The sequence below is a fragment of the Paralichthys olivaceus genome, chromosome 22, assembly GCF_024713975.1.
Source record: "Paralichthys olivaceus isolate ysfri-2021 chromosome 22, ASM2471397v2, whole genome shotgun sequence".
Classification (NCBI taxonomy): Eukaryota; Metazoa; Chordata; class Actinopteri; order Pleuronectiformes; family Paralichthyidae; genus Paralichthys; species Paralichthys olivaceus.
In genome coordinates this window covers 1,666,988-1,674,179 of record NC_091114.1, presented here as the reverse complement: position 1 = coordinate 1,674,179, position 7,192 = coordinate 1,666,988, and the positions used below count along the sequence as shown (strand labels likewise).

The 7,192-nt window shown below is 43.5% G+C and overlaps 2 pseudogenes; both read left to right on the top strand.

Moving 5' to 3' along the window:
• The first annotated feature begins 1,025 nt into the window (after nucleotides 1-1,025).
• On the top strand, nucleotides 1,026-3,469 carry LOC138406633 (uncharacterized; annotated as a pseudogene).
• Nucleotides 3,470-3,946: 477 nt separating this feature from the next.
• Nucleotides 3,947-6,742, top strand: LOC138406632 (uncharacterized; annotated as a pseudogene).
• Nucleotides 6,743-7,192: the final 450 nt, after the last annotated feature.

Here is a 7,192-nt window from a genome sequence, read left to right as displayed (position 1 = left end):
TCAATGAGCCGAACATCAAAGCGTATGAAGAAGTGGTCTGAGAGATGGAGAGAGGTTACGGTTAGGTTTTCCGTGGTGCAGTTCCGAGCAAGGATGAGGTCGAGCTCTTTCCCTGCTTTGTGAGTTGGGGGAGTGGGTACCTGTTGTAAGTCGAACGAGTGAACCAGGGTCCGAAAGTCAGCCGAGTTGGGATTGTCTAGGTGGATGTTCATGTCGCCAAGGATGAGTATTGGACACTCATGGTCAGGGATGGATGACAGCAGGGTGTCCAGCTCATGGACGAAATCGCCCAGTTGTCTTGGTGGCCGGTAGATAACAATCACATATGTTTTAACAGGAGCAGTTACCATAATTGCATGATATTCAAACGAGGCATACCTGTTTGAGGACAGCAGTGGAGTAAATTTCCAGTTTTCAGAGATCAACAGCCCCGTCCCACCTCCACGACCAGATGGCCGAGATGTATGGGAGAAGGCATAGTTAGTGGAGAGTGCTGCTGGGACAGCAGTGTCTTCAGGTTTGATCCAAGTCTCAGTGAGAGCTAAGAGCCCTAGTGAGAGGTGGTTGGCATAACCTGAAATGAAGTTGGCTTTGTTGCCTGCAGACTGGCAGTTCCACAGGCCAACAGAGAAGGAGGTTACAGCAGATGAGGTTTGTTGAAATGAGCGGAGGTTACTCAGGTTACGCTGCCTTCTGGTGCGCTGTGCTCTCTTGTGACAGCGAGTGACAACAGAGATACTGCTGTGACACATGACTAGAAAGACAAGTTTTTTTGTATTGGTTTAGAAAGGTTCTAGAGTTAAAAGTGCTTCCTGTTTCTAGAGTTAAAAGTGTTTTCTGTTTGGAGTGAAAAGAGTTTACTTCTCCGCATCGGAGGGGGGGTGGGGGGGTGGGGGTGGGGGGGGGGGGGGTGGGGGGGGGGGGGGGTGCAGTAGCGGAGGGGGGAAGGTCGCGGGGACAGAGAATAGTTGTTGGGGCTCAGCACTTCCGTGTCCCGAGTGTTGTCAGCGGCATCCACCTCCGGAATGACAATCCTCGCACACAACCGAGGAGAGCCCCCCCCCGGAAGGCTGGAGCGTCTCCTCGCTTCTCCCACTCACTGGTTCGCGAAGAAGCGGCGTTAGCGCGTTTCTGCTACCGCCGCCATCCCTGCGCTCCGACCGAAGATAAAATTATAAAATTATAACTATTAGAAACAAAATTAATCACCTCTAGCCCTCAACAGGCACTGATCTGCATTCTTACACAGCAAGTTTGAAAACCGCTGTAAAACCTGATATATATTTTAGACTGTTTTTCTCCTATCGACCTTCATCAAATAACTTCAATAATTTCTTCATCAAAGCCGTCAACCTGTCTCTTAGACCCCATCCCAACCAGGCTGCTCAAGGATGTTCTACCTCTAGTTAGCACTTCTTTATTGGATATGATTAATCTGTCTTTATTATCAGGATTTGTACCACAGTCCTTTAAAGTAGCTGTAATTCAGCTTCTTCTTAAAAAGCCCTTTCTAGATCCAGATGTTTTAGCTAATTACAGATCAATATCAAATGTTCCCTTTCAATCTTAAATACTTGAGAAAGCTGTAGCCAATCAGCTGTGTGACTTTCTCCATAAGAACAGTTTATTTGAGGATTTTCAGTCAGGATTTAGAGTGCATCATAGCACAGAGACTGCACTTGTCAAAGTTACAAATGACCTCCTCCACATCAGACAAAGTTCTCATGTCTGTACTTGTCTTGTTAGATCTCAGTGCTGCATTCGACACCATTGACCATCTAATTATTTTACAGAGACTGGAACTCAAATTGGCATCAAAGGAACCGCCTTAAGCTGGTTTAAGTCCTATTTTTTAGATCGATCTCAGTTTGTTCATGTCAATGATGAATCCTCCATGCATACCAAAGTTTGTCACGGAGTCCCACAAGGTTCTGTGCTAGGACCACTTCTATTCAGTTTATATATGCTTCCTTAGGGAACATTATTAGGAATCACTCCTTTAATTTTCATTTTTATGCCAATGACACCCAATTATATTTATTGATCAAGCCTGATGAAACCAATCAGTTAACTAAACTTCAAGCATGTCTTAAGGATATAAAAAGTTGGATGACCTACAATTTTCTGATGTTAATTACAAGTTCTTGTAATTGGACCCAAAAACCTCAGAAACTGTCTTTCTAGAGATTTATTTAATTTAGACAGGATCAACCTAGCCTCCAGCTCCCCTGTTAAGAATCTCAGAGTTGTTTTTGATCAGGATCTGTCCTTTAATGTCCACATTAAACAAATTTCAAAGACAGCTTTCTTACACCTACGTAACATCGCCAAAATTAGACGCATTGTTTCTCAAACGGATGCAGAAAAACTAGTCCACGTATTGGTTACTTCTAGGCTGGACTGTTGTAACTCATTGTTATCAGGTTGCTCCAATAAGTCTCTTAAGACTTTGCAGCATATTCAGAATGCTGCTGCACGTGTTCTAACAGGAACCAAGATCAGAGATCACATCTCTCCCATTTACATTGGCTACCTAAATCTAGAATAGAATTATTCTCCTTACATACAAAGCTCTTAATGGGCAGGCACCATCATATCTAAAAGAGTTCATAGTACCTTACTACCCCTCCAGAACACTACGCTCTCTCTACACTATAGGATTAGACTGCCGGGGGACCCCTTCCTCTCTCTCTCTCTCTCTCTCTATTATCATCACCATCTGTATACATACATGTCTCATTAATGCATGTTAATGCCTGTTAATGCATGTTACTAATTATACTTCTTCCCCAGAGTTTCTGTGCTCCCTTGTCCAGCAGGTTCTCATGGATCATGGCTGCTCCCAGGTCATGGATCATGGTTGCCACTACTGCCATTCGATGAAATTAATATTAACTTGTATATTATTGTAGCATTGTTATAACCCACCACTATATATCTTACCACCACTGCTAACCACTGCTACTGTAATCATTGTCTTTCATTGCAATTGCACAAAATGTTTCTGTTGCTTTGTTCTGTACACGTGACATCTATTGCCTCTCATCTAAGTAGGCATATGCAAAGTGGGGACGCAGAACCCGGTCCATGAGGTGTTGAAACATGGCAGGGGCCCCGAACAACCCGAATGGAATTGTGATGAACTGATACAAACCGTACAGAGTGGAAGCCGTTTTTTCCTTGGACTCTGGAGACAGTGGGATCTGCCAGTAGCCCTTAGTCAAATCCAGTGTCATGAAAAAGCGAGCCGTGCCTAGCCGGTCCAGGAGTTCATCGACATTGGATAGGCATCAAACTTGCAAATACTGCATTCACCCTACGATAGTCCACACAGAACCATATTGACCAATCGGCCTTGCGCGCAACCACAATGGGGCAATTCCAGTCACTGTTGGACTCTTCTATTATCCCCATCTCTAGCATGGCCTGAAGCTCCATTTACACAATTTTTTGTTTGTGTTCCGGCAAACAATAGGGCCGTGAACGCACCGCCACGCCCGGGGAGATCTCTATGTGGTGGTGTATGAGCGTAGTGCGACCTGGCAACGGGGAGAACACTTCGGCAAAGCTACCTCTGCTTTCTGGCTCGGTGAGAGATGGTCGTCATAACAGACCGGAGCAGAATAATCAGGTTTTGATAACTCCAGTCCCATCTCAAAAACATTGGAGAACGTGCTGACGTGCTGACGTATTGCGGTGAGCGTATTGCATATTGTGTCACTTCCGGTGTTGGCTACTGTGTGTTGTACCGGTCTCTTCTCCTCTTCGTCTCTCCCTTTACCCTTTCACATCTTAATCATTTAAGCTAATTCTAAGTTACTTTCATAGTTGTGCTATCTTGACTTGTCGCTCATACACCCCCTTGACTCAGCGACTCATTCATAAAATCACCGTGAGCTACACAATACCCGTGTTAGCTAAAGCAATTTAGCATTAGCAGTTAACGATGGCTTCTCCCTCTCACTCCCCTGCTCTCTCCTGCTCAGTGTGCTTGATGTACAGTTACTCCTCTGCCTCCTTTAGCTATAACGATACATGTGTTAAATGTAACTTATTTGCCAGGATGGAGGCAAGGATGAGCCTTTTAGAGTCGCGGCTGTGCACCATGGAGAGTAGATCGTGTAGCGATGTAGTTAGCCAGTCCCCAGTAGCCAGTGCGAGCCACATAGCTGTAGCTTCTCCAGCCCCCCCAGCAGCTCCCGAGCAGCCGGGAAGACAGGTCGGCTGGGTGACTGTGCGAAACAAGAAGCGTACCCGTTCACGTGTCTAATAAATTTTCCCCACTCAGCGACACACCCGCTGAGCAACAAACTCTGGTTATTGGCGATTCTATTCTAAGGAACGTGAAGTTAGCGACACCAGCGACCACAGTTAAATGTATTCCCGGGGCCAGATCGGGCGACGTAGAGTCCTATTTAAAACTGCTGGCTAAGGGTAAGCGTAAGTACAGTAAGATTATTATTCACGTCAGCAGTAATGACCTCCGACTACGTCAGTCGGAGATCACAAAAATCAATATTGATTCGGTGTGTACATATGCAAAGACAATGTCGGACTCCGTAATTTTCTCTGGACCCCTGCCTAATGTTTCCAGTGATGACACGTTTAGCCGCACGTCATCCTTTCACCGCTGGCTGTCGTGATGCAGGACAAATGTTTTGTACCTTTTTTGTAATGAAGATAGCTCTCTAATGACTATTTTTGATATATTTATAATTGTTGCCTTATGATTTCCTTGGTTTGTTTGTTTTCTTTCTGTTTTGTTTCGTCAGATTTGCACTAAACTTTAAAGACATGGAATGCACCGAGGGAACTATGGATTATTCCCCAATGTTACAGAACAGCACACTTAAAACACAAAGCTAGTTTACAAATGTCCAGATAACAACGTGGGCTTCGTTAACAATTGGAGAACTTTTTGAGGGAAACCTGGTCTGATTAGGAGAGATTGTATTCATACCACTTGGGATGGAGCAGCTCTCATATCTAGAAACATGACAACGTTTGTTAGAAAGTCCACACCGTGACAATCCAGAGTTGAGACCAGGAGGCAGAGTCGCAGTCCTACACGCTTCTCTGCATTCAAACAGTCACCATCACAATGTCCTATAGAAACTGTGTCTGCCACCCGACCACCTAATTTCTTTAAATCAAAAGTACACAGGAGAGGGGTGATACATTCAAACCTAGTCAAAATTAACACAGCCAAAACATCAGGTAAAAACATAACTATAAAATGTGCAGGTCACTAAATTCAAAATCTTTACTTATAAATGATCTCATTACTGATCATCAAATAGATTTATTATGCCTAACCGAAACTTGGCTACAAGACGGAGAATATGTAGGTTTAAATGAAGCGACGCCCCCAACCCACTCTAATACTCACATTCCTCGGAACACAGGCAGAGGTGGAGGGGTTGCAGCAATCTTTAAATCTGATCTATCTATCAACCCCCAACCAAAAGAGAGTTATAACTCTTTCGAAAATCTTAGAACCAGCCTCATCCACCCAAGCCTGACGTCACATAAACCAATTAATATAGTCATCATATATCCACCCGCCCCTTACTCTGAATTCCTATCTGAATTCTCTGAATTTTTATCAGAACTAGTTCTTAAAACAGATCAGATCATTATAGCCGGTGATTTCAATATTCATGTAGATGTTGCCAATGACAGCCTTAGTTCAGCATTTAAATCAATAATAGACTCGATTGGTTTCACTCAACATGTGAATCAACCGACCCACTGCCTGAATCACACTCTTGATCTTGTCCTGACATATGGCATTGACATAGAAAATATAACAATATTCCAACAGAACCCGCTTCTGTCTGACCATTTTTTACTTACATTTGAATTCAGAATTGTTAATCACATCAATTCTGGACGGAAATTCTATTACAGTCGATGTTTATCCGACAAAACTGTCTTAAAGAACTGCTCCCCTCCTCACTTCCCTCTCAGCCATGTCTCAGTACAATACAAGAAGAATATCAAAACCTTACTCCCACACTAGTTGATAACTTTGTAATAGTACTGCAGCCTCACTAAAAACAGCACTTGAAGCTGTCGCCCCATTAAAGAGCTCCGTGCTATAATTCCCAAACGCGCGTTCTAAAACAGACATCGCAGAAGCTAGAAAGGAAGTGGTGTTCCACCAATCACCAAGACTTCCACCTAGCCTGGAAGAATAGCATTATAAATTACAAAAAAGCACTTAGAAATGCCCTACCTCTTATTATTCATTACTAATATAAGAAAATAGGAACAACCCCAGGTTCCTCTTCAGCACTGTAGCCAGGCTGACAGAAAGTCACACCTCTACTGACCCATCTATTCCTCTAGATCTGAGAAGCAATGACTTCATGAGCTTCTTTACTAATAAAATTACAACCATCAGGGATAAAATCCACCACCTCCTCCCAGTGAATAACACTGATACATTGTCTGGTCCTGAAACCATAGCACCAGATTTATGTCTAAACAAATTTTACTCTATTGATCTTCCTGAACTGACCTCGTTAGTTTCAGCATCCAAACCAACTACTTGTCAGCTGGACTCTGTTCCAACTAGACTTTTTAAAGAAGTCCTCCCCCTAATTGACAGTCCATTTAAAATCAGATTAATATGTCTTTGCTAACTGGCTACGTACCACAGGCTTTTAAGGTAGCCGTTATTAAACCTCTGCTTAAAAAGCCTACGCTTGATCCAGAGGTTTTAATTAAATTCAATTAAATTCAATTTTATTTATATAGCGCCAATTCATAATTTACATTATCTCAAGGCACTTTACATTTAAAGGTCAAGACCTTAAAACAATATTAACATAGAGAAACCCAACAGATCCCACAATGAGCAAGCACAGGCGACTATGAAGAGGAAAAACTCCCTCATTAACAGGGAGAAACCTCTGGCAGAACCAGGCTCAATGTGGGCGGTCATCTGCCTCGACCGGTTGGGGTGAGGAAAGAAAAGTAAGGGGGGAGGAAAGGAGAGATGGGTGGAAAGCGGGGGAGAGAAGAGAGAGATGAGGTGGAGAGAGAGAGACCGGGAACAATTGGGCACCAATCACTATCAGGGCTTTAGCTAACTATAGACCCATATCCAACCTGCCCTTCATTTCCAAAATCCTAGAAAAAGCCGTTGCTAACCAGCTGTGTGGTTACTTAGATAGTAACGGTTTAT